General features: G+C 35.9%; 1 protein-coding gene across 5 annotated transcripts in view; it reads right to left on the reverse strand.

Annotated features, from left to right (window-relative positions):
- The window catches only part of SCEL (sciellin), a 319,097-nt gene that overhangs the window by 195,949 nt on the left and 95,851 nt on the right, over positions 1-27,297 (reverse strand). The window contains exons 1-2 of one of the 5 annotated variants that reach the window (XM_058682392.1): positions 14,530-14,649; positions 1,503-1,585 (exon numbers count right to left, since the gene is read on the reverse strand). The exons of 1 other annotated variant lie outside the window; for it this stretch is intronic. The gene's annotated coding sequence lies outside the window, so the exon portion shown is untranslated. Of the gene's footprint in view, positions 1-1,502; positions 1,586-14,312; positions 14,427-14,529; positions 14,650-27,297 lie in introns of those variants that run through there. 3 more of the 5 variants (XM_058682403.1, XM_058682406.1, XM_058682422.1) reach the window with 3 other exon arrangements.

Consider the following 27,297-nt stretch of genomic DNA (forward strand, 5'->3'; position numbering starts at 1 on the left):
AAAGCAATAACTGGTAATAATTTGCATAAGTCTACTGAAAATAATCTTTCATCTTCACAATGAACTTTTCATCCACTTAAGTGAATAGGAATGGAATCAGAAATACAAGTGATTTATCACCTTGACTTAATTGTTCAAATCTGTCAAGTTTCAGAGAGCAACTAGCAAATCAGACAAAGCAGAGAGTACAAGAATTCGGTATCTCAGATATCAGTGACATTTTGGCTATGGGAGTTTTGTTTCATTGAAAAGCATGATAAATCTTAAAAGGACAATTTCCACTTAGTCTTTATCAGAGATAAGCATTGTTGACAAACAAACTAATATATGATTCTGGAAAAACACATCTTCACTCCAGGGGCTAAAATGGAGCCAACTATCAAAGAGCTACTTGCTGCCAAGACCCCTCCTTAGTGCTTTGTTGTTCCAACAGGGATTTTTCTATTCTAAAAACCTAACAAAGTTTCAAAGCTCTTTCAAAGAGGTCCTGACTTCCCAAAAAATACATATTTATGTTTTCTTTACCCAATAAAGTAATACAATCATGACACACTTTTTTCCCAAAGACCTGTACAATATAAATGCATTATTTAATTTTAAACTTTTTTCATTAGCCAGAAAAGTTTTAAATTATGACAAATTTCATGTGCTCAGTGATATTGTTTACAGGTGAATGTTTACTTTTTATTTCACATTATATAATATGGTCTTATAACTGCTTAGCTACTTAAACATTAGGTGAGACTTACAGTATCTTAAGCATTTCACAGAATAATATATTATTTTTTTAATTATTGGAATAAAATATAGATTTGTTTTAAGTCTATACCTACTCTATTTTATGAAAACTGTGACAAATTAAAACACATATGCTAGTAGCATAATATTATAGCCAAACTGAGAAAATCTGGCCAAATTTGTTTCTACTCAAGAACAAATTTTCACTTTCAAAAGATATAATGGCAACTTATCAAAATTAGTAAAACTTTCTATACACATAGGCCCTTTATAACCTATGGATTCCATTGTATCCCAGGAATTCATGTTTTATGCTGTTTAAAAAAAAAATCATAGGGGCACCTGAATGGCTCAGTCGGTTGAGCATCTGACTCTTGATCTCAGCTCAAGTCTTGATCTCAGGGTCATGAGTTCAAGCCCCACATTGGGCTCTGCAGTAGATATGAAGCCTACTTAAAAACAAATCAATCAATCAGGGCACCTGGGTGGCTCAGTTGGTCGAGTGCCCAACTCTTGATTTCATCTCAGGTCATGATCCCAAGGTCGTGGTTTCCAGCCCCAGGTTGGGCTCTGAGCTGAGCATGGAGCCTGCTTGGGATTCTCTCTCTCTCTCCCTCTGCCTCTCTCCCTCACTCACACTCTGTCTCTAAATAAATAAATAAATAAATAAATAAATAAATAAATAAAATATAAAAATAGATCTGGAGTTATCAGTTAATTTTGGAAATAAAGATTAATTCTATCAAAAACAGTAAGAGCAATACCTGGAACAGAGAGTCTCCCATTGGAAGCAGGGCAGGTATTTTCCACAATACTAGGAAGAGAATGCTGAGAAGATGCCAATGTTCTGAAGATACAAAGAGAAATCTAATCAAGAAAAAAATAACCTGCAGAGGGCCAAGAAAGGCAAGATGTTGCAGTCCCAGAAAGCACTGAGGTTCAGGAAATATAAAAAGAGGTAATAAGAATAGAGCTTGGGTAGGTTTGGCTCAAAAAGGAGAGAGATAGAAAGACACAAATATAATTATTAAAACTGGGACAAGTAATGAGAAAAGGTACAAGTAAAATTTTCTGTTTTAAATTGATACTGAGCCCAGTGCTTATGCTTTGCCTGAGCCTACTGATGGCAAGTAACTGAATTTAGCTGCTGGTAGAAAAAAATCTGGGGCAGAAGCCAAACAAGCAGTGTACTATCAGTAGATTGTACTGAAAAAGGAATAGGCTTTTATACAAATATGCACTATGGTAGATTGCTTTTAAAGATGACCACCAACAATTCCTCTTATGTGCATGCCCCTTTTCCCTTCAGGAAGGGGAATCTATTTCCCCTCATCTTGGTTCTGGCCTGGACTTGTGACTTATTTTGACCTGGAGGATGTGGAAGAAGTAATATACAATGTGACAGTTCTGGGCTCAGAATTTAGGAAACATGACAGCATCTACTTCTGTCTGGAAACCAGTTGTCAAGCTTTAGAAAATACAGTCTAGACTGCTGGAGAAATGGACGTACATGGAAGAGAATCAAGGTACTCTAGCCCCTTAGCCCACCACAGCTGAGGCACCAAACATGTGAGTAAGACCGTTTTGGATGTTCCAGACCCAGCCCAACCACCAACTAATTACAGCCATGTGACCCCAGCTGATAGACACTACATGGAGCAGAAAAACTGCCAACCAACCTATAAGAGAAATAATAAATCATTGCTTTAATCCACTATCTTTTAAGGTGGTTTCTTATACAGCAATAGATACTAAAATTTTGCAGCAAATTAAAAGGAAAAATAAAAAGTGGCTGGAGAGAAGCAGATGAACTTAAAATGAACTTAAAAAAATACAAGAAGTAATCAATGTTAGGGTAGAAACAAAATGATGGCAATAGAAAGTGGCAAAAAGCGCCAAGAAATGAGCCTGGGAGGACTGATGTTTGGGTTAAGTTGCTTTTTTCAAAAGGTAACCTAAAAAGTATCATGAACATAAAGAGAAAAATTCATTGTTCTGATAAAAGAAAATTAGGTCATTTCAATAATAGTAAAGAACTTACTGCATTCTAACTTGAATATGACAATAATTCTAAATTTAGACAAAATTTAAAAAGAAAATTTCTTTGGAGAAATCAGGAAGCTATCAAAGCAGTCAATATTTAAAGTGCCAGAATCTCAGAGAGAAAGGAAGTTCACTGATATGAACCCAACATTCTGTAGCACTTTCCCCCAGAGGAATTTGATGATTTCTGAGCTACACAGGAGGAGAGACTAAGAAACCAAGCAGAAAGCAGTGTATAAAGGCTGCCTGGGATTTCAATAGTGTTACTACTGAAAAATTTGGGCCCTACAAGGAGGGGGATCCCTAGCAAATCTCTTATACTTTCAATTAAGAATCCAGCACTATAATATAAGAAAAAATATGAACCAAAAATAGACAAAACCTTACCAAGGACTGAAACCTGTCTTTGAATCAGATAAACCCCAGGTAGGAGTGAGTTGATCTTCCCTTAATCTAATTGCCAATTAGAAAAAGTGGGGGTGGGGGGTGGGGCAGAATCGTCCTTAGAAGAAGTGCCTGTGAAAGTGTCAAATTATTTCTACAATTTTTCACCACAATGTCTTGTGCTCAATCAAAAACTCCAAGGCATGCCTGGAGAGGACCAAATACCTGGCAAATAAAAGAAAGAATAGACAATGGAGGCAGAGCTCCAGGTGATCCAGATGTTAGGGTTATTATATATAGTTTTTGAAATTACCATAAATATATCCAAGGAAACACATGGCAGGATGGATGATTTCACCGGACAACTGGAATATTCAAGAAATAATTAAATTTAAATAAACACTCTATAAATGGATAGTATAATAATAAAAACTTTAAATTCAGTAGATGAGATTAACACAAATTAGACACAACAAATGAAAGGATTGGGAACTGGAAGAAAGGGCAATAGAATGGATCCACTGAAGCATGGAGAAAAAAATATGTTAAAAAAAACCCAGTAGAGTATAAACATATAGACACGATAAAAAAAATCTAACATATTTATAAGTATCCCAGAAAAAAATGCCAAGAGAATGGGGGAGTGGGGGGAGAAGGGGAGGGAGGATGAGAAGAAGGGAAAAGGGAGGGAATGATGCAGAAATAATAATGAAGAGAAACTGGCTGAGAAATGATCAAAACTGATAAAAGACAACATATCACACATGTAAGAAATTCTATGAATTTCAAGCAGAACAAGAACAACAAAATACCCAAGTACTTCATGGTAAAACTACTTAAAACTGAGATCAACAACAACAGCAAACACCTTTAAAGTGAATACTGCAAAATAAATATTTAAAAATGTGAACTGAGTTGCTTTCCTTGAAGCTCCTCCACGATTAAATGAACACACACAGAGGCACCTAGGTGGCTCAGTCAAGCATTTGACTTCAGCTCAGGTTATGATCTCACAGTTTGTGGGCTCAAGCCCCATGTAGGGCTCTATGCTGAGAGCTCAGAGCCTGGAGCCTGCTTCAGATTCTGTATCACCCTCTCTCTCTCTGCCCCTCCTCTGCTTGTACTTTGTCTCTCTCTCTCAAAAATAAATAAACAATTTCTAAAAATTTTAAATCAAAAATAAACACACTCAGTGTTGTCTTATATGTTCTTCCACTGGCTTGCGACAGAGCAGGCAGATCCACAAATATTTGTTGTGTCCCTTTATGTGATTACTGATACACATGGGTAAGGGAATAAGAAACTTTGCCCTTCAGGCTTCTCTTCTTTCCAAATCTCTTAACCTCCCTTAAGACCGACCCTCTTTTTTTTTTTTTTTTTTTTTTTTTAATTTTTTTTTTCAACGTTTTTTATTTTTATTTTTGGGACAGAGAGAGACAGAGCATGAACGGGGGAGGGGCAGAGAGAGAGGGAGACACAGAATCGGAAACAGGCTCCAGGCTCTGAGCCATCAGCCCAGAGCCCGACACGGGGCTCGAACTCACGGACCGTGAGATCGTGACCTGGCTGAAGTCGGACGCTTAACCGACTGCGCCACCCAGGCGCCCCAAGACTGACCCTCTTTAGAAAGCTTCTCTATCTCTCTGGCATAGAATCTTAGAATTGACTTTAACCCTACACACACACACACACACACACACACACACACACACATTTGAGCCTTGAAACTCAAGGTGACATCTCCATCTATAAAATCTCTCTCTAACCAAATTTAGGCATCAGTGAAGTCAAAAAAATGTTTTTCCGACCTTAATCATTTAAGCTGTGATAGAAACTGCTTTGAATTTAATTAAACTAGAGGACAGTTACTTCCTCCTGTAAGTATCTTCTCAGTACCTCAAGGATAGCCTTCAATTATTCATTTCTATCTCTTCTTCTAAGTGTGTGACAATGTTTCCTTGACTACAGAAAGTGTGTTGCTAAGCAGCACATAGTTTTGCTGGATATAAGACAAAAACCAACACCAGCAATGAAAATAGTCATGTGATATAATTATTTCCTACCTGTAATTAGCTGTGGGGTTTTTGTTAAAACTCAACAGACTACATCTGTAAAACAATGTGATTTCAGATGAATCAACATTCTTAGAAAACTTCCAGTAACTCCTACTAAAATTGTACACTATCATTAAATAAATTCTCATGTTGTTAATAGATAATTGAATTCAATGACTTTACAATTGAAACAGTACTATGTTAGGAAAAAAAACAGCATTTTAACTGTCATCACTAAGCATTCCCCCATTCTACTTTGCATAAAAACATTCATTTTGCCCTACTAGTGCTACTACTTGGGATTTGAAAACTAAATTATTTTAAAAATTCTCTAGTAGCACAATTCATCTGAAATGGTAAAGGATAGTGGGAAATGTATAAGGCATAAAATCAGCAAATATTTATGCAAACAGATGAATAACCTAAAAGTGAAATTTCTTCTTTTCTACACCTGGAAATTCAAGGGAGCTTCTATCCATTCTTCCAACAGACTCTACATGATGTTTCATTACACTGTCTTCTAATGAGTGACATTCCTAAGAATTCCTAATTCTTATCAGGAATTTTTCCATATATATCCATTTATTTCATATTCATATATTTCATATATAGGTCCATATATTTCCACCTGTATCACTAGAATAATAAGGGACCAAATTAGGTTTATTTAACTACCAGCCAAAGTGGGTTCCCACCAACTTGAGCAGTTTCATCTTTGTTGATAAGGCAATGACAGGATTGCTGTGAACACTGTCTGCTTTCATAAGAGGATTAAATTTTGGCTCCAGTTTTTAGACTTCTGCTTTAAGGTAAGTCTTTCTTCTAGAATATTCCAACTAGGACCCTGTGTAATGTAGCATGTTTTGTTTACTTCACATTTAAAATATGTCATACTCCTTCTATGGAACAGATTCTGTTTTGAGAACAATAAGCTTTTCAAAATACGGTATTGTGATTTTTTTGGTTTTGTTTCTTTGTTTGTTTCCTTGTTTTTGTCTCAAAAAGGATGCATTAATGTCTGTATGCTAGACATAGCAGTTCCTAAGAGCACTACAAAATTCATTACAGCAAATTTGGTGTTTTCAAATGGGCAGATCCACCAGAAGACTCATTAGCTGCTGGCTTAGTTTGTCTCCCAGGAATAGAATTGAAGTATCATACGAAGGGACCTGTTTACTTCTGAATGGTAAAAAAAACAATCAACAAAACTAAAAGACAACTGATGGAATGGGAGAAGATATATGCAAATGGCATATCAGATAAAGGGTTAGTATCCAAAATTTATAAAGAACTTATCAAACTCAACATCCAAAAAACAAAATATCCAGTGAATAAATAGGCAAGAGACATGAATAGACACTTTTCCAAAGAAGACATCCAGAAGGTGAATAGACACATGAAAAAATGCTCAACATCACTCATCATCACGGAAATACAGATCAAAACCACAATGAGATACCACCTCACACCTGTCAGAATGGCTAAAATTAACAACTCAGGCAACAACAGATGTTGGTGAGGATGCAGAGAAAGAGGAACCCTTTTGCACTGTTGATGGGAATGCAAACTGGTGCAGCCAGTCTGGAAAACAATATGGAGGTTCCTCAAAAAAAAAAAATCTACATATTCGATGCAATCCCTATCAAAGTAACACCAACATTCTTCACAGAGCTAGAACAAATAATCCTAAAATTTGTATGGAACCAGAAAAGACCCCAAATAGCCAAAGCAATCTTGAAAAAGAAAACCAAAGCAGGAGGCCTCACAATCCCAGACTTCAAGCTATACTACAAAGCTGTAATCATCAAGACAGTATGGAACAGACACTCAGATCAATGGAACAGAATAGAGAACCCAGAAATGGACCCACAAACATATGGCCAACTAATCTTTGACAAAGCAGGAAAGAATATCCAATGGAATAAAGACAGTCTTTTCAGCAAGTGGTGCTGGGAAAACTGGACAGCAACATGCAGAAGAATGAACCTGGACCACTTTCTTACACCATACACAAAAATAAACTCAAAATGGATGAAAGACTTCAATGTAAGACAGGAAGCCATCCAAATCCTCGAGGAGAAAGCAGGCAAAAACCTCTTTGATCTTGCCCACAGCAACTTCTTACTCAACGTGTCTCCAGAGGCAAGGGAAACCAAAGCAAAAGTCAACTACTGGGACCTCATCAAATTAAAAAGCCTCTGCACAGCAAAGGAAACAATCAGCAAAACTAAAAGGGAACTGACAGAACAGGAGAAGATATTTGCAAATGACATATCAGATAAAGGGTTAGTATCCCAAATCTATTAAGAACTTATCAAACTCAACACCCAAAAAACAAATAATCCAGTGAAGAAATGGGCAAAAGACATGAATAGACATTTTTCCAAGACATCCAGATGGCTAACCAACACATGAAAAAATGCTCAACATCACTCATCATCAGGAAAATACAAATCAAAACCACAATGAGATACCACCTCACACCTGTCAGAATGGCTAACATTAACAGCTCAGGCAACAATAGATGTTGGCGAGGATGCAGAGAAAGAGGATCTCTTTTGCATTGTTGGTGGCAATGCAATCTGGTGCAGCCACTCTGGAAAACAGTATGGAGGTTCCTCAAAAACTAAAAACAGAACTACCCTACAACCCAGCAATCGCACTACTAGGCATTTATCCAAGGGATACAGGTGTGCTGTTTCGAAGGGACATGTGCACCCTCATGTTTATAGCAGCACTTTCAACAATAGCCAAAGTATGAAAAGAGCCCAAATGTCCATTGATGGATGAATGGATAAAGAAGATGTGGTATATATATACAACGGAGTGTTGTTCGGCAATCAAAAAGAATTAAATCTTGCCATTTGCAACTACGTGGATGGAACTGGAGGGTATTATGCTGAGGGAAATTAGTCAGTCAGAGAAAGACAAAAATCATAGGACTTCACTCATATGAGGACTTTAAGATACAAAACAAAAGAACGTAAGGTAAGGGAAACAAAAATAATATAAAAACAGGGAGGGGGACAAAACAGAAGAGACTCATAAATATGGAGAACAAAGTGAGGGTTGCTGGAGGGGTTGTGGGAGGGGGGATGGGCTAAATGGGTAAGGGGCATTAAGGAATTTACTCCTGAAATCGTTGTTTCACTATATGCTAATTTGGATATAAATTTTAAAAAAAATTAAAAATAAAATTTAAAAAATAAATAAAAATAATAAAAAAATAAAAATAGAACTACCCTACAACCCAGCAATTGCACCATAGGTATTTACCCAAAGGATACAAGTGTGTTATTTTGAAAAGGCACATGCACCCCAATGTTTATAGCAGTGCTATCAACAATAGCCAAAGTATGGAAAGAGTACGAATGTCCATCAACAGATAAATGGATAAAGAAGATGTGGTGTGTGTGTGTGTGTGTGTGTGTGTATACATATATATGTACGTATAGCTCAGCCTGGATGGCTCAGTCGGTTAAGCATCCAACTTCCACTCAGGTCATGATCTCATGATTTGTGAGTTCAAACCCCACGTCAGGCTCTGTGCTGACAGCTCAGAGCTTGGAGCCTGTTTCAGATTCTGTATCTCCCTCTCCCTCTGCCTCTCCCCTGCTTATGCTCGCTCTCTCTCTCTCTCACTCTTTTTTAAAAACAAACATTAAACAAAATTTTTAAAAGATCAAAATCATATCATGAATCCTACTACAATGGTATGAAACTAGAAATCAACCACATGAAAAAAAATCTGGAAAGAACACAAATACAAATACAAATACATGGAGGTTAAATAACATGCTACTAAATAATGAACAGGTAAACCAAGAAATCAGAGAGAAAATCAAAAAACATATGGAGACAAATGAAAATGAAAACACAATGGTCCAAAATCTCTGGGATGCAGCAAAAGCTGTTCTAGAATGAAAGTTTATAGCAATACAGGTCTACCTCAAGAAGCACGAAAAATCTCAAATAAACAACCTAACCCTACACCTAAAGGAACTAGAAAAAGAAAGACAAACAAAACCCAAAGACAGCAGAAGGAAGAAAATAATAAAGATTAGGGTAGAATGAAATAGAAAGTAAAATTGCAATGGAACAGAACAATAAAACCAGGAGCTGGTTCTTTAAAAAGATCAACAAAATTGATACACCATTAGCCCCAAAGAAAAAAAACAAAAACAAAAACAAAACAGAGAGAAAGGACTCAAATAAACAAAAATCAGAAATGAAAGGGGACAAATAACAACACCACAGAAATATGAAGAATTATAAGAGAATATTATGAAAAATTATAGGCCAACAAACCAAACAACCTAGAAGAAATGGATAAATTTCTGGGAACATACAACTTCCCAAATCTGAATAAGAAAGAAATAGACAATTTGAACAGACCTGATTACAAGTAATGAAGTTGAGTCAGTAATCAAAAAACTCCTAACAAACAAAACTCCAGGACTAGATGCCTTCACAGATGAATTCCACTGAATATTTAAAGAATAGCTAATATACAATCTTCTCACACTGTTCCAAAAAATAGAAGAGGTAGAAGGAAAGCTTCCAAATTCATTCTATGATGCCAGCATTATCCTGATACCAAAACCAGATAGAGACACTGCAGGGTTGCCTGGGTGGCTCAGTCAGTTAAGCCTCTGACTTCGGCCCTGGTCATAATCTCACAGTTCGTGAGTTTGAGCCCCACATTGGGCTCTGTGCTGACAGCTCAGAGCATTTTGTGTCACCCTCTCTCTCTGTCCCTGCCCCATTCACATTCTGTCTCTCTCAAAAATAAAAAATAAGACATTAAAAAAGAATTAAAGACACTATGAAAAAAGAGAACTATAGGTTGATATCTCTGATGAACATAGATGCAAAAATCCTCAACAAATATTAGCACACCATATCCAACAACACATTAAAAAAATCATTTACTACGATCAAGTGGGATTTATTTTTGGCATGCAAGGGTGATTCAGTATTTGAAAATCAATCAATGTGATACATCATATCAACAAGAGAATGGATAAAAAGCCATATGATCATTTCAATAGATGATGAAAAGGCATTTGACGAAGTACAAGATCCATTCATGATAAAAAACCTAAACAAAATAGGTTTAAAGGGAACCTCCACATAATAAAGGCCATACATGAAAAACCCACAAAAAAACATCATCTCAATGGTGAAAAACTGAGAGCTTTTCCCCCTAAGGTCAGGAACAAGACAAGGATGTCCATTATCACCACTTTTATTCAACATGGTACTGGAAGTCCTAGCCACAGCAATCAGACAACAAAGGAAATTAAAGGCATCCAAATTGGTAAGGAAGAAGTAAAGTTTTCACTATTTGCATATGACATGATACTATATATAGAAAACCCTAATGACTCCACCAAAAATCTACTAGAACTGATAAATGAATTCAGTAAAGCCACAGGATACAAAATCAATGTGCAGAAATCTGTTGCATTTTTATATCCTAATAATGAAGCAACAGAAAGAGAAATTGAGAAAATAATCCCATTTACAATTGCACCAAACCTAGGAATAACTTAACCAAGGAGATGAAAGACCTGTACTCTGAAAACTATAAAACATTGATGAAAGATGACACAAACAAATGGAAAGATATTCCATATTCATGGATTGGGAAAATCAATATTGTTAAAATGCCCATACTACCCAAAGCAATCTACAGATTTAATGCAATCCTTATCAAAATATCAAAAGCATTTTTCACAGAACTAGAACAAATAATCCTAAAATTTATGTGGAACCACAAAAGACCCTGGATAGCCAAAGCAATCTTGAAAAAGAACAGGGCTCCTGGATGGCTCAGTTGGTTAAGCGTCCAACTCCTGATTTTGGCTCAGGTCATGATTTCTCAGTTCATGAGTTTAAGCCCCACATCGGGCTCCTGCTATCAGTGCAGAGCCTGCTTGGGATTCTCTCTCTGTCCCTCCCCAGCTTGCTCTTTCACACACATACTCTCTCTCTCAAAGGAAATAAATAAACTTAAAAAAGAAAAAGAAGAACAAAACTGGAGGTATCAAAATTCCTGATATCAAACTATACTACAAAGCTGTAGTAATCAAAGCAGTATGGTACTGGCACAAAAATAGACCTATAGATCAACGGAACACAATAGAGAACTCAGAAACAAACCCACAATTATATGCTCAACTAATCTTCAACAAAGAAGGCAAGAATATGCAATGGGGAAAAACATAGACTCTTCAAAAAATGGTGTTAGGAAAACCGGACAACTACATTCTGAACAATGAAACTAGACCACTTACAGAAATAAAACTCAAAATGGATTAAATACCTAAATGTGAGATCCGAAACTATAAAAATCCTAGAAGAGAGCACAGACAGTAATTTCTCTGATATTGGCTATAACAACATTTTTCTAGATATGTCTCCTGAGGCAAGGGAAACAAAAGAAAAAATAAATTATTGGGACTACATCAAAATAAAAAGCTTCTGCAAAGCAAAAGAAACAATCAACAAAACTAAAAGACAATCTACTGAATGGGAGAATTTATTTGCAAATGACATATCTGATAAAGAGTTAGTATGCAGAGAATATGAAGAACTGATACAACTCAATATCAAAAATACCAAATAATCCAGTTAAAAATGGGCAGAAGACATCCAGATAGCCAGAGACACAGCAAAGATGTTCAGCATCATTAATCATCAGGAAAATGCAAATCAAAACCACAATGGGATATCACTTCATACCTGTCAGAATGGCTAAAATAGAAAATACAGGAAACAACAAGTGTGGGCAAAGGAACCTTTGTGCACTGTTCATAGGAATGCAAACTGGTTCGGCCACTGTGAAAAACAGTAGGGAGGTTCCTCAAAAAATGAAAAATAGAATTACCATATGATCTAGTAATTCCTTCACTGGCTGTTTACTCAAAAAATACAAAAACACTAATTTGAAAGGATATATGCACGCCTATGCTTATTGCAGCATTATTTATAATAGCCAAGATATGGAAGCAATCCAAGCATCCATTGATAAAAAAATGGATGAAGAAGATATAAGATATGTATATATGAATGGAATATTACTCGCCCATAAAAAAGAATGAAATCTTGCCATTTGCAACAATATGGATGGATCTAGAGGATATAACGCTAAACAAAATAAGTCAGTCAGAGAAAAATAAATACCATATGATTTCATTCATATGTGGAATTTAACAAACAAAACAAATGAACAAAGAAAAAGGACATAAACAAACAAACAAATACTCTTAATTACAGAGAACAAACTGATGATTCCCAGAGGGGAGGTGGATGGGGCAATGGGTAAAATAGGTGATGGGAATTAAGAGTACACTTATTATGATGAGCACTGAGTATGTACAGAATTGTTGGATCACTATATTGTATACCTGAAACTAATATAACACTGTTCATTAATTCTATACTAGAATTTTTTAAAAATTAAAAACTAAAAAAGAAGAGGAGGAGATTAGGTCATAGACATGCACAGAGGAAGGGCCATGTGAAGACCCAGGGAGATAGTGGCCATCTGCAAGTCAAGACAATAGTCCAGAGAAGAAACTTACTCTGTCGATAACTTGATCAGACTTGAAGCCTTCAGAATTATTAGAAAAATAAATTTGTGTTGTTTAAGCTCCCTAGTCTTGTTATGACAGCCCCAGCAAACTAATACAGTGTGTGACCTTGGCAATAGTTATTTAAGTATATACATTAGTAGCTTCTAGTAGCTGATCTTATATATTTATGATTCCGGAAATGTTAAACCTATTAAAATTATGCTGGGGCCGCTGGGTGGCTCAGTCGGTTAAGCCACCAACTTCAGCTCAGGTCTTGATTTTGCAGTTTGTGGGTTTGAGCCCCGCATTGGGCTCTTTGATAGAGCCTACTTTGGATCCTCTGTCTCCGTCTCTCTCTGCCCCTCCCCTGTTCATGCTCTCTCTCTCTCTCTCAAAACTAAATATAAAAAAAAATTTTTAATTATGCCATGTTTCATACATACACATAGACACACATGCATTTTTGTCATGCCTTAAAAATATTAACAACTTACAAAGGCATCTGCATAATTTTGAAACCCTCAAAATATAACATTTACATCAAATGCCAGCAGACATTTTTTAAACAGTCACTATCATTATAGGAGTAAATAGACAAATTCAATATTCTATATGATTGGATAGAGTAGCAAATAGGAGTACTTTTCCCAATTTTAATTCAATACCACCTGTGTAACAATAGGCAAATCACACATAGTTAAGGGGGGAAGTGACGATGCATGAGAACATATGGAATTTTCCTTTTTTGGTAACTGCGACCAGTTATAAGTAGCCCATTGGTCAGCTAGAGCTTATGGATGTTTTGAGGTGGGTTGCCTAAAGAGCCTGTTTGCATTCAGCCCACTGGTCACTGTGGGCCTGTTTACCCTACTCAGGTTTCCATTGCTTAAGCCTTCTGTCTAAACCTGCTACGTTAACCACGTGGTAAAACTCCATTATGGTGAATTGCATACGAGCTTTACAATTTTTAGTCAAAATAAAATACTAGAAAAGAATTCAATATTAGCATTCACATATTGGTCCCATAAAACCTAGAGATGAAATGGCCACAAGAGATATATATTGAAGGACAAGAAAAATGAAATTTAAATTAAATTAAAAAGAAAAGAGCATTTCCCTTCGATCCCAACCCAACAAACCCAGGACGCTGCCTGTATAATAGGGGCTCTGTGAATTCAGGTGTATTTTCCTAGTAGGAGTTGTTGAAATATAAGAGAGATAAGAAAGCAAAAATGGAGGAATGCTTGTTAGTTGACATTCTTGACAAAAGAATTCAAGAACTACATAGGAATGTGATCTTACAGCTATGATGCAAACAGCACACAAACAAGCTATTTTGACAATGTGTGACAAAGACCAAGAAAAAACACTTATAAAGGAGCAATTCAGAGTACAGAGCCAGCAGAAGACTGTGTTCCATTAGCAAGGACAGAGAAAGATGTTTTGTAAAAAAAACACACTTTTTGTAATAGCTTTATTATAATTACACATTTAATTATAAATTCTTTCTTACCTGAGGCCTGCCTGACCTGTCCACTCGCACTGGGTACCCCTAGCACCCACAAGTTGGGTGTGAAAAAGACCAAACACATTTGTAGAGAACAGATGAGTGCATATGGCTGCAGGCAATTCTTTATTCCCAGAAGAACTAACTTGTTCTCACAGAAAGGTTTAGAAAAGGAACTGAAGGAACCACTCTGTTCAAACAAAGCAAAAACATCACCATTTACCTTTTGCATACACAACTGGAAACAACATGCTTCAGTCTCTTTGATTATAAAAAGCCAGTAAATGAGTAGAACATCTACAGTTTTCTGCTACCAACTGTGAATGACTTTCATTAGATTTAATAGTTAATGAACTGAGTTACTGGGGATTAGGGAGAGGGAAAGTTATTTTAGTTTCACTAAAAAAAAAAAAAAAGTCTAAAATAAAACCAACTTGGTCATGGATGGTACCAAAAGGCTTTCAAAAACAAAAAGTCCCCTGACCACTAAACAGAATTTCACCTATGAAGATAATAGTTTTAGAGATAAAACAAAACAAAAGCAAAGTTTAAGCAATTAGCAGATTATTTTTATCAAAAACACAATAGACCATCAACATTTACTTTTTTCTCCGTCTCCAAATCAGATACTGGGTAATTTCCCTTAAGGTATATTACAAGGCTTGCAGTTTTTCAGGAAAAACCACATTCTCTACTAAGCTCAAAATCAGAAAACTCCTTCCTGGTTCCTTTATTTATTTATTTTTCTGACTTGTTACGCTTCATCTCATCACTGACCTGAAGGACAAGTCTGGCATAGTTAGTAATGGTCAGGTGTCCATTAGACCTGGCATGCTAGTTACAAGAGAAGCTAGAGAACATCCAGCAAAAGAACATAGGCAATCAGTCCTGAACATAGTTCCTTAGAATCTGCTTCAGGGAAGCTACTGGATGCAAGACTTATAAAGTCTAAGCTGCCCAAACACTAAGATGTATTAGGTCTCAAAGGGTAGGCTGATGTCCTAATACCCAAGTGTGGAGTAGTCAAAACTATGCAATATAGCTCTCTCATGGCCTGGCTTGCCCCAGTGGTTAGGCTTATAATATCTGAGAGATAAATGGCATCTCCTTCAAGCGATCACATACCTATGAATATTAGATACTCATATATACGGGAATATTATTCCTTTAGGTTTGGTTTTAAATATTACATATTCACATTTATTAATTTTGTTCCTCTAAATGAAGGTTTTGAAAATGATTGAGTAGCAGGGTGTTCAAGGTTAAAACTTTGGTAGGCAACTTGAATATGGCTAGTCTATGCTTCCAACTAAGGGCAGATCAATAGGCTTCTAAATTAAATAAAAATAGTGAATTTCTTCTATGAGTGCTAAAGAGCTGGACTAGGACTCAAAGTCACTAGACATCTGTATAGAGGAGCGATAAAGCATTGTCATTGCGGAGGTCACCCCAAAGCTACCAGTTAAGCATCACTCTCAACACAGCACAATACTTAAAAAAGAGAAAGTTCTAATAATACTCTGATTACTTTTTATTTTTCTCTAAAACGGATGGAAATGCTTCTATTTTATTATTTCAGTGGTGTGTGTGTGTGTGTGTGTGTGTGTGTGTGGTAACTGGAGAAAATTGAGCCCAGCAAGGTAACAGAGAGATTTAATTAGAAGTAATTTCTTCATTCTTGAACTATTCTACATGATGTCTAAGCAACTCGACACTTCTGTTGACACCAGTGATTGAGATCAGGGAGGGTAAACGACAAACTGAATTTTCCACTTTCAACCAGTCACATGCTTTTGCTTGAAAAAGCTACCAGTACATCGTATCAATCATCTCATTATGCAAAATGGTACAAGTCACAAGGTGCAATTTCAAAATTCCCTCTAAAGACAAGCCACTAAGCTGCAAAATCTACAAATTATCTGCTGCTAAAAGACAAGCAAAATTATATTTTCCTCTATGTGACATCAGACAGAAATCACTCAAACTCAAAATAAGGCACTGGGTCTGTGAGGTAACTGGATTATCTTAATTGTTTAAAACAAATGTTCTTCTCTTGCAGTACAGAAGCAAAATAGGATTGTTGCAGCTGCATGTTCATAGGCTAATATGCAGCTCCTTGGAGATATTATGTGAACACGCAATAATTTTAAAATTAGAAAGGTTTACAATGCTTTGCTGGAGAAGAAAAAAGGGACAAAGTTTTCTATGTATCTTCTCTAACGTACCAATTCAGCTCTCAGGTACCTTTTAAACTTTGTTCAAAATTGTTTTCCATAAAATTTCTATGTGTAGCAATTCTATATAATATATCCATAAAATGAATAAAGATTCAAGGTAATAATGTACTAATGAGATTTAAAGCTAGAAACAACCAAAGCTATTTCCTATTAAACACATGAAAGCTTATGTTAATATTACACTTGCTCTCATTGAAATGTTACACAAGCTATTCTACCAAATTCCCCTTTCAATATACAATTCACCTCCAGTTTGGTAAACATGATCTTTCCCAGTTATGCTGCAGGAACTAAATGTCCAATCTGTGAAAAGATTTCACAATATTTAAGCAGATGTTTCAACATCTGTTTCTTAGTAAACAAGCAAAAAGTGAGCAGGCCCTTCAGAGAGGTGCCCCGTGTGAAATCAGTTTCCATCATGTGACATTGCTTATTCTGTGTTGAGCACTGCGTTACGCATGTTGAAGGGTAAGCTCATAGGCCTGAAGGAGCTCAAAGGTGAGATGTGCAATGATCACAATGACTGTTTAGGGCAATGACAATGCTGTATTCAGAGCAGACTGCAGGTATGAGCATGACTTGGTAAACAGGAAGCAAAAGATTTTAGTACAGGCTAAGCAGACTACGTGCAATGATCAGGATCAAGCACAGTAGAGGAAGGAAAGCTGGCTTCCGTGGAGACAGCCTGAGAGCTGCTTGCCAGTCCCCAAGGAGGAGGCTGATGTAATGGTGCTATAACCTTCAGGTTGCTGAACTGCAGAGAACAGCCCAAGGGGCCCTTGGCAAAGATGATGTTGCTTTCATCTGGTCTCATGTGGAAACACATTAACTGTGGAATCAGAACTGAAACGGTTGCCTGCATAGGAACCAGACAACCTGAGTTTTGTTATCTGCTAGGGCTTGTGTGATGGGATAATGGTACTTTTCACGGGGCCTTTGGGAAGACTCTGGGAAAGAGCTGTGTACTGGGATTTGGGAGCACAGCCTCACATTAGTTGTCTCCACTTGTCAGGGTCCCTGTCAGCCACTCCTCAATCTCTTTGTTCCTGCCTAGGCCATGTATGCACCATCCTTCCCACGGTCATTTCAAGCCTCCTAAGTGATCTTCCTGTCTCCAGTCTCTCATCTTTTCAACTCATCCTTCAGGAATTAGTTTTTCAAGGTTACATTTATTCTTTTAATACAAAAGCAATACATATCTATAATAGAAAAGATGTTAAATATAAAAAAGCCAAAAAGCCAAAATCACTCATAATCTCACTTATTTTTTAATGGATATGAAATAACAAGTGAGACCACTCCTTTCCTTCTCTCCTGTCTCTTCAGCTCCCAACTCCATAGCCACCATCAAGAGATCATTTTATATTCTTCCAGGCTTCATCTTATGACTGTAGGGACATATATTATTATTGGTTTTTCTCCCCAAATGAATATAGAGCCAGGCTATGAATATGGTTTTGCAATGTGCTTTTTATTTTACTTGTAATAAGTACTTTTCCAAGTCAGTACATATGAATCTACTACTCTCTTTTTAGCTGCTATATAAATTTCCTTTCATGAATATTCTGCAGTTGGTTCACCCATTTTCCTATTGATTGACAGTCCTCCCCCAGTTTTTGGTTAGTAAACAATACTGCAATGAGCATACTTGGACATACATATTTATATATATAATTAAGTATTTCTCTGGACTAGACCCCCTACCAGTGGAATTCCTCATGAAATTGATGGGTCAAAGGTCACACATTTTTATTTTGAAAAATAGTATCAGTTTGCCTTACAAAAAGCTATACCCACATTCACCACTCTTGGTACAAGAGTGGCAATTTTTTCTTACCAAGGGTGGATGTTATGAATCTTTTGAGATGTTGCCCATCAATTGGGCTAATAATATAGCTAGTTATTGTTTAATTTTTATTTGTTTAATAATTACTGAAATGGATCATTTTTCCATGAGTTTATTGGACATTTATATTCCCTCTTTCATTAATTTCCTGTTTGTAATCTTTGTCAATTTTCTATTTGGCTAGTTGTCTTTTTCTTTTTCTATTTATTAGTAGAATATTAGTAAAATATTCTGGACATTAATCTTTTGTCTTTACATATGTTGCATATATTTTTCTCCTAGTCTCTCATTTGTCTTTTAACTTTATCCTTTCAAATAAAAGGGTATTTTTTTTACCTTTAATATATTGCCTTTTTTCTGCAATTTGTAGGCTTAATATCAGGCTGAGAAAGTCCTTCCTCATCCTACAATTATAAGCCTGTTTCATTCCTTTTATTCCAGCATTTAGTTGTGGGTTTCTTTTTTTAATGTCTAGATCTTTAATCTACTTGGAATTTACTTTTGTGCAAGGTATGGTATAGATACCTCACTAGATTGCCAAGTACTTTAACATCATTTGAAATAATCCTTTTACCTAATATTTCTGAAATTTCACAATTGTTATTATAGTAAATTCCCAGGTGTGTTAGTGGATGCTTTTAATATAGAAATAGTGAGTGTGTGTATATATGCTGCCAATTATATGTATATATATATATATATATATATATATATATATATATATACAAACACACACGTATAAATATATATACACATATACACATATATACACATATATATACACACACATGTATACATATATATATATATATACACATATACACATATATATGTATATTTAATGTCTGTAGGCAAGTTTCCTGCCTTACAGACCTCATCCAAAGGTAGCAAATGTCTATGTCCATAGGGCATGAAACGGTAAGCATAATTATGCTCAAGAAACTCTGAATTATGGGGCACCAGGGTGGCTCAATCAGTTGAGTGGCCAACTTCAGCTCAGGTCATGATCTTGCAGTTCGTGAGCTCAAGCCCCACAACAAGCTCACTTGCTGCTGTCAGCACGGAACCCACTTCAGATTTTCTGTCCCCCTCTATCTGCCTCTCCTTCTCTCTCTCTCTCTCTCTCTCTCTCTCTCTCTCTCTCTCTCTCAAAAATAAATAAACATTAAAAAAAATTCTGAGTTACTTATAAAAAATGACACTATTCAAAATTACACATATACAAAATGCTTTTTAATTAGTTCTCTCAAAATATTGCAAAATATGCAGTTTAAGTTAAAGTGTAAGTGTAAAATAGTATTGCAGAAAGTATTCCTTTTTTTCAGTTTTATCTCAGAATCTGGTCCAAAAAATGCTTTTTTAAAGAGCAGACAATTTTCTGACATTTCTTTAAGCTGAGAGTAAATTATTGCTACTACATTTTACAGTTCATGTCATGACATAGCTTCAATTAGGAAACAATTTATTCTGTCCAGTGAAACAGAATAAATGGCTCACAGTGGCAGTCCATTTTGCCATTGCCAGGTCTCTAGTTCAACAGAAATAGAATTTTTTCACAGATGGGTAGTTCTCAAGAGACCAAGTCTCTGGAATCTTCCCTCAGAGTCTGCATTTTTAAAAATCTTTGTTTCAATACAGAAGAAAATGTTTTTATACTAAGTCTATTCTTATTAGCACCAAATTATAGAAAAGAGACTTGTAAAAAACATAATACTTAATAACCCAGACAGGGCTAGCATGAAGGATATCATCAATGAGGAGCTACAGAAGGCACAAAGTACTAACAAACACTACCACTTCTTCAGCTCCACTGACCATTCATTCCACTGTTGCTGAAGCCAGATATTCTAGGAGGAGTGGAGGCATGGGGATAGGGTGGCAAAGAGGTTTTCCAACTCCTCCATCCCTGCACCGTTGTTATGCAGCACAAACATCTTCACAAGGAGAATGAATGGAAATGTATACAAACCACTGAATTATTAATGTCCTTCACACTGTGAAGTTAAGTGATAAAACGTTCCTTAAATTAGCTTGACATGAAGATGTAGATTTTGTCACTGGACTAGGCTGCCATTTTAGCTACTGAAGAATGTACAGGCAAAGGTCATACATAGTAGAATACAGTTTGAGGAAATGTCTGCCATACCGTTCTTAAAGAACGTAACATCAGTCAAAATCAGTGAACATCTCTTCCACACCCATAAAAAGATACAGATTAAGTACTCCCAAGTGAGTTATTAGTATCTGTCTGCACATCTGAGCATCTGCTTCTTCAAATTGATAGAGATAATTAAGCCAGGCATAATTTGCATCTTGAGTATATAATTATTCTTTATCTTAGCCAAGGACTAAAATCATGCCATTATTATTAAAATTGTTTTTCTGGTCCTTTTAGGACTGTGTTGGCTATCCTGCTTTGTGCTCATGTCTACATGTAATTGTCATAATCCCTCCACGCAAAGGCCAGGACTATGCTTTACTCATTTTTATATCCCTCACATGTTCAATACTCCTTTTGATATCCTTTATAATGCACAGCCTTGTAAATAGCAGGTGTTCAGTAAACATAAAGTGTGAATTATATGAAGCATCAAATATTTTCTAGAATAGTATGATCTAGGTGGTCCCATGGTCCAATACGATTCATAGAAAAAGTCAGTACTCCTTTGAAAATGTAATATTCACTGTAAGGTTTAAAGATACAGCCATCAGATATTTAAAAACCACTTTTCAGAAAAACAGAGTTTGTAGACATACATTGTGAGTCAGTTAAGTCTCATATTCTTTTGGATTGAGAACAACTCCTGCATTACATGCCAAAAGAAGGAAATGCATATCTAACTCCTTAAACACTTACCTTACTAGTTCTGCCACATATTAAGGATTTAATAAATGGCTACTATATTTATTAGATGTGTTCTTATGCATATTTCATTAAATGCTCCTCAGAATTGAGCAGGCAGCAACACCTCAAACAGTTCAAAGACAATTGAAAAAATTAATCAGGTCAATCAATCTGATATAGATATTCAGGTGGCCCACCTTGGGACAAGTTTTGTGGTTCCAAGTCATCCCTTTACTGTTAACAGGGTTCTAGAGAGAATACCCAGGAATGGGGTTGACAAGGTTTAAAAAGAATATGGGGTCCTAGACAAAAGGGCTGAGTTAGAAGCATAACATCCGTCCTGTGGGTGAAATTACAATACAGAAAAGGAAATCCTGGCACAGACTTTGTCATAAGCCATGGGCAAACACAATAAGGGGTTTGGGAGTCAGGATGATGGTTGAAGGGGTGCTTCATAGGGGCTTGCTACTCGATTTAGACTCATACCAGGCCCTACTATCAGCTATGTTTGAGCCCAGTGATATACCGGGGCCTTGGACAGGATGCATTCAGAGACTGGTCAGGAGAGGAGCCTGCTACAAAAAAGATCCTCTGTACCTACAGCTGGAATAGGTGGAAATGGACCAAGACATTCAATTTATTAATGGACCAGTGTTCTCTCTGGACTATCACACTCATACCCAGTGACCATCTTCTCAGAATAACTTAGTGTTGTGTAAACACAATCCTAATATGCTGTTTTAAAAATATTTATTTTGAGGGGTGCCTGGGTGGCTTAGTCGGTTGAGCGTCCAACTCTTGATTTTAGCTCAGATCGTGATCCCAGGGTCATGGAATTGAGCTTCACACTGAGCTCTGGACTGAGCATAGAGTCTGCTTAAGATTCTCTCTCTCCCTCTGCTCCTCTCCCCTGCTTGTGCTCTCATAACTGAGTACGATAAACTAGGATTTGGAACAAAGATTTTGGAATTAGGAATAAAAAAATCAATATCATGGTAAAACACCCAACGTCAAGGCCTGCAACCTGAATCAGGATATCCGGCAGGATGAAAAGAGTGTTAACAGTTAGGGAAATAGCTAGGAAAGGCAAAAGAAGATTCAGAGCCTAAAATGGAGTGAAAGGCCAAGCAAGCATTTATAACAACATGATTTCTAGATCAGAATATCAGGACAACATACTAATGCCAGTGTTCTATTAAGAAGGCCTTTGGACTCTCATTAATTACAATGGATTCTAAGACTAAGGATTCCAGGTGAGAGATGGCTGAGAGGCAGGTGCAGGACAACAGATATACTATCCCCTTATCAAACATAGGCTAGCTAGTAAGCTCTGAAATAGTCTACATAGTTAATGCACTTGAAAGTTCAAAACAAAACAACAAACTAGCTCCAAAGCATTTTATGAAAGCACATTTAAAAAACATTTAGTAGGGGTGCCTGGGTGGCTCAGTCGGTTAAGAATCCGACTTTGGCTCAGGTCATGATCTCATGGTTCATGAGTTCAAGTCCCACATCAGGCTCCATAATGATAGCTCAGCCTGGAGCCTACTTCGAATTCTGTGTCTCCACCTCTCTCTGCCCTCCCCTGCTCACATTCTGTCTCTCTCTCTCAAAAATAAACAAACATTAAAAAAAATAGTAATAAAAATAAAAAGCATTTAGTAAAATATTGTTTCTGCCTAACTCAATCTTATCTGTCACCAGTCTACAACACAAGTCCACTACACTCACATCTCCCAAACAAGCCTTGTGTCCTCCTACCTGTACATGTTTGGCTAGCTCTTCTGGCAACCCAATAATGCCCTCTAACATACCCTCATTTACCCAAGCATTCCCCATCCAATAAGACCGAATCTCCCTTTCATGAGGTCTCACATCTCTATTGAGGTCTCTTTTATTCATCCTAACTTGAAATGATTTCTCAATCCTCTGAACTCTCACATCAGTCATTGGACTCTTCACATACATTGTCTTGCAATATTGATTTTTTTCCTGTTCCTATAATTAACTGGATTGCTAGCTGTTTGAGGAGGCAGTGACTGTATCTTGTCACCTCTGAATCCCTATTGTACATTATAGTACTCAATTAATATTTACTGAATGGCACTTGAAGCCAGAGGCCTTGTCTTAGAATACATATCTCTGTATCTCTCCAGCCCCAGCATAAAGCCAAACAACTCAAAATGGTACCCAGTAGTGGCTCTGATTGGTTAAAATACCAAACACATGTTTAATTTTCTTTCTTTTTTCTTTTTCTTTTTTTTCTTTTCTTTTTCTTTTTTTTTTTTTCACCAGTACATTTCATCTTTTCTAAAGCAACATGTTATCATAGAATTTGGAAATTCCCTAACAAATGGAATTAAACCAAACCTACAAAACTACAGAGGAAAAAGTACAAATCACATTCTAGGGATATTATTTCCTTATTTTCCAAATCACATGTAATCATTATTTAAAATTAGAAATTAGAGAAACACAAAAATTATATATATATGTATTTTTTTCCTTGTAATCCTACTACCCAGAAATAGCCACTATTAATTTTCTGGTGCCTAATCTTTCCTTAAGAGAATTACTTTATGCTGCCTATATCCTATATCCCTAGGTCATTCTAAATACAATTACCCTATCCACACCCTTCTACCAAATGAAACTTACCACCCCAGTCCATCACCCTAGCTGCAGGTAGATGTCTCCCTAAAGGAGATAATCAACAGGTTGTCCAGAAACAAATGTAGTCTAATAAAATAAGCCAAGCAATAGGCTCTATCTTGAGAATCTAAACTAAAAACAGTTAGCAATAGGATCTGAAATCAAACCATACTGTGCTATGAGCAAATTAAATTTACAAAGAACAAATATAATGACTATGCCAGTTGAAAGTGGAACAGAAAGAAGCTGGGAGGCACAGTGTGGCTGAGTCAAGTTCAAGGGGAATAGTGGAGGGAAGGTTCTGAGCTCTGATCACCCAGTCTTCTTAAACCCAGAACTGCCTCTAGCTCCAGACTTTATGACATCAGCTATATAATGAATGGCTTGGACTTCTGGGTTCCCAGGAGATTTCCTTTAAAATTTCTTGTGCAGCCCATCAATGAGATCTCTTTTCTTAGGCTAACTTGAATATTTTAAGAACAAATGAAGAGTTTTCCTAGATTTTTTCAGAAGTATATATATGTTTTTCAAAACATAATATATATGCTATTTAAAGTCTGCTTTTGACCCAGTTATATGCTATAGGCATTAAATATTGATGTGCATATTACTTACAAATGGTTTCATGACATTTTGTTGTGTCATAATCTGTTTAACCTATACTCTATTACTGGATATTGGATATTGTTTCCAATTTTGCCCTGATATAAATTATTCCTCAGTTGGTATTCTTGGCAAATATTGTGTTTGCCAGTTATAGGAATTTCCTGCTCATACAATATAACTTACTAATAGGGTCATTGGAATTGTATTCTTGAAGTTCTATGCTGTCAAATACTGATAAAAATAAGCAGGTTACAGTTTGGAAACAATGTTATTGAAACTGAATTCTATAAGCACTATTCTAAGGGATCCTTAAGGTGAGAATTCAGGAATAGGGATCTATGATCCCCAAAATTATATACAAACACTTGTGTTCATGTGTATATATATATATATATATATATATATATATATATATATATTTGCATCTTTCCTTAAGCAACTCCATGGCTTTAACAAATTATCGATATATGCATATAGTAAACAATGATTATATAAATCCAAATTAAATTAACATAATGCATCTAATATACTCAGCATTATACCTGACATATATTAAACTTAAAATTAGTAGTAGTTAATATAAGTAATAATAATTATGCAAACCAGATATTCTATTGCCTTCTATAGTTTTTTAATTGCTATCCCCAGATGACACTTAATCATTAAAAATATATCCACTAAAATGGTGGATATGAAATGGACATGAAACAAATCCACTGAAATGGTAATTTTTTAATGTTTTTCTATTTATTTTGAGAAGAGAGATAGAGAGCGTGTGGAGGAAGGGCAGAGAAGAGAGGGAGTCAGAGAATCCCAAATAGGCTCAGCACGGTCAATGCAGAGCTGGATGCAGGGCTCGAACTCGCGAACCGTGAGGTCATGCTCTGAGCCGAAATCAAGAGTCAGACACTTAACCAACTGAGCACCTAGGCACCCAAAATGGTGATTTTTATACAGCCACAAATTAAACAAAACTTGCTGATCTATGCCTAGACTCATATTTTGCATTCTTATTACTTGTGAAAAGAGAGCAGTTTATCTTCTACTTGATAAGGTAACTAATAGGACAACAAACCAAGTGATGTAAATAATGTTGATTTTCTCACTTATTTGAAGTTTATCAAATAAAGTTGTCAGTGTATTATTTTCTTTAGAATAACTCACTGTAGCTATACTTAACCTAAAGTCTTTGTTGGTTTGCTTATCATCTTTTCTCTCAAGAGAGAAGATATGCCACCAAGATAAAATAACCAACTACAAAAATTTTGATTTTTTAACATATAGGGTGAATTTAAATCACTTGAAAAAAATCCATCAGTATACGTATCTAGCTTCACATGTCATTTTTGATGATAATATTGATCACAACTTTTCCTGAAACTGAGTTATAGTTTCTGTTTGATGAACATACTAGTTGATTACTTACTTTTGAAATGTTCTTACATATTTTAGCAATGTGTGGCCCACAATTTCATTCTGGATTATTGTTACAACCAAAAATGTACAACCAATTCATAAAGAAAATGAAATCCCTTCTTGGAGCTCTTGGGGCAGCTTTATTTACCTTGTCAAGGTTCCCTACTAAGAAATGCTATGGAAATGTTTCGTTAATGACTATACCCTGATCACGAAGGGGAGAGGCACATAATCACATTTCCTTCTCAAAACATAAGTGAAGAACTCAAAACTCATCTCAGCTCCCCAACCAGAAAATTATATACCTACTTCACAGATTTAATTATTAAATGAAACATATACATAAATCAGCCCAATATTTGGCACATAAGTGTTTAGTGTTTTTGTATCTGAATTTGAATTAGTCACCTTAAGGCAACTGAGCATTGCTTTGGTCCAGCTTAAAGCCTATGTAAACTCCCAAAAATTTGTGACAGACTTTACAGAGCTAAGTTCTATTTATAAATTCCTCAGAAAAAAAAATGGGAAAAAAATATCAATTCCTCCCAAAGAGTAGAAAGGAGTTTTTTACTCACACCTACCCATTGTATTGCAGACAACTGGCATAAAGAGAACCCCCAAAATGATCAATTCTGTGTTATTCCTAACATAATCTAAGTTTGGATATAATAGATCAGATATATTTAGGTTAACCAGATGGTGTTGAGAAATAAAAAAGTGAGGTGAATATCATCTTAGTTTTAAATAAAAGAGGAAAAAGTATTTTTAAATGAGCTAGTAGAACAAACACAAAAGAGACTTGATTTTGAAGAATGAGATTAATGAATTCTATTAACCAGACAGAGAGGAGTATTGGCAGCTGGGTGTTGAAGCTGGCCCACACTTGCTTGCAAGAGCCAATTGTTAAATTTTCAGGAATTTTGCAAGCTAATTGTTAAAGGTGGCCAGTATTAAAAATTAAATTACATAAACTTATAATTAAATAAGTTATAGTAAATTGAAAGGTAATAAATACATACTTCCTAATTATTTTATTAAATTTTACTATTATCTATTCTCTTGGGATCATTCTATTATACCTATGTGCTAGAAATACTATACAATTGCATATTATTTGTGCATCTCTTCCTAACTCCACATTCATTGGTGGCCTCTTGATAGCTTAAAATAAGCCATGATGGGAATATTTCCACCATAGAAATAAGCAAGTGTCACAAATGAGGGCTTGTTCTTCTTTTCCTTTTCTTTTTTTATTTTTCCTTCAAAGAACCAGTTATTAAACATTTGTCAGCACACCATGAGCACTGGTCTCAGTTTTGCTTTCAGAAAGACATAAATCCTGACCAACCCCTGGCTTTGGGAAAGACATAGGTCTTTATACCTTTGTTG

The sequence above is a fragment of the Neofelis nebulosa genome, chromosome 1 (assembly GCF_028018385.1).
Source record: "Neofelis nebulosa isolate mNeoNeb1 chromosome 1, mNeoNeb1.pri, whole genome shotgun sequence".
In the NCBI taxonomy this organism is placed as follows: Eukaryota; Metazoa; Chordata; class Mammalia; order Carnivora; family Felidae; genus Neofelis; species Neofelis nebulosa.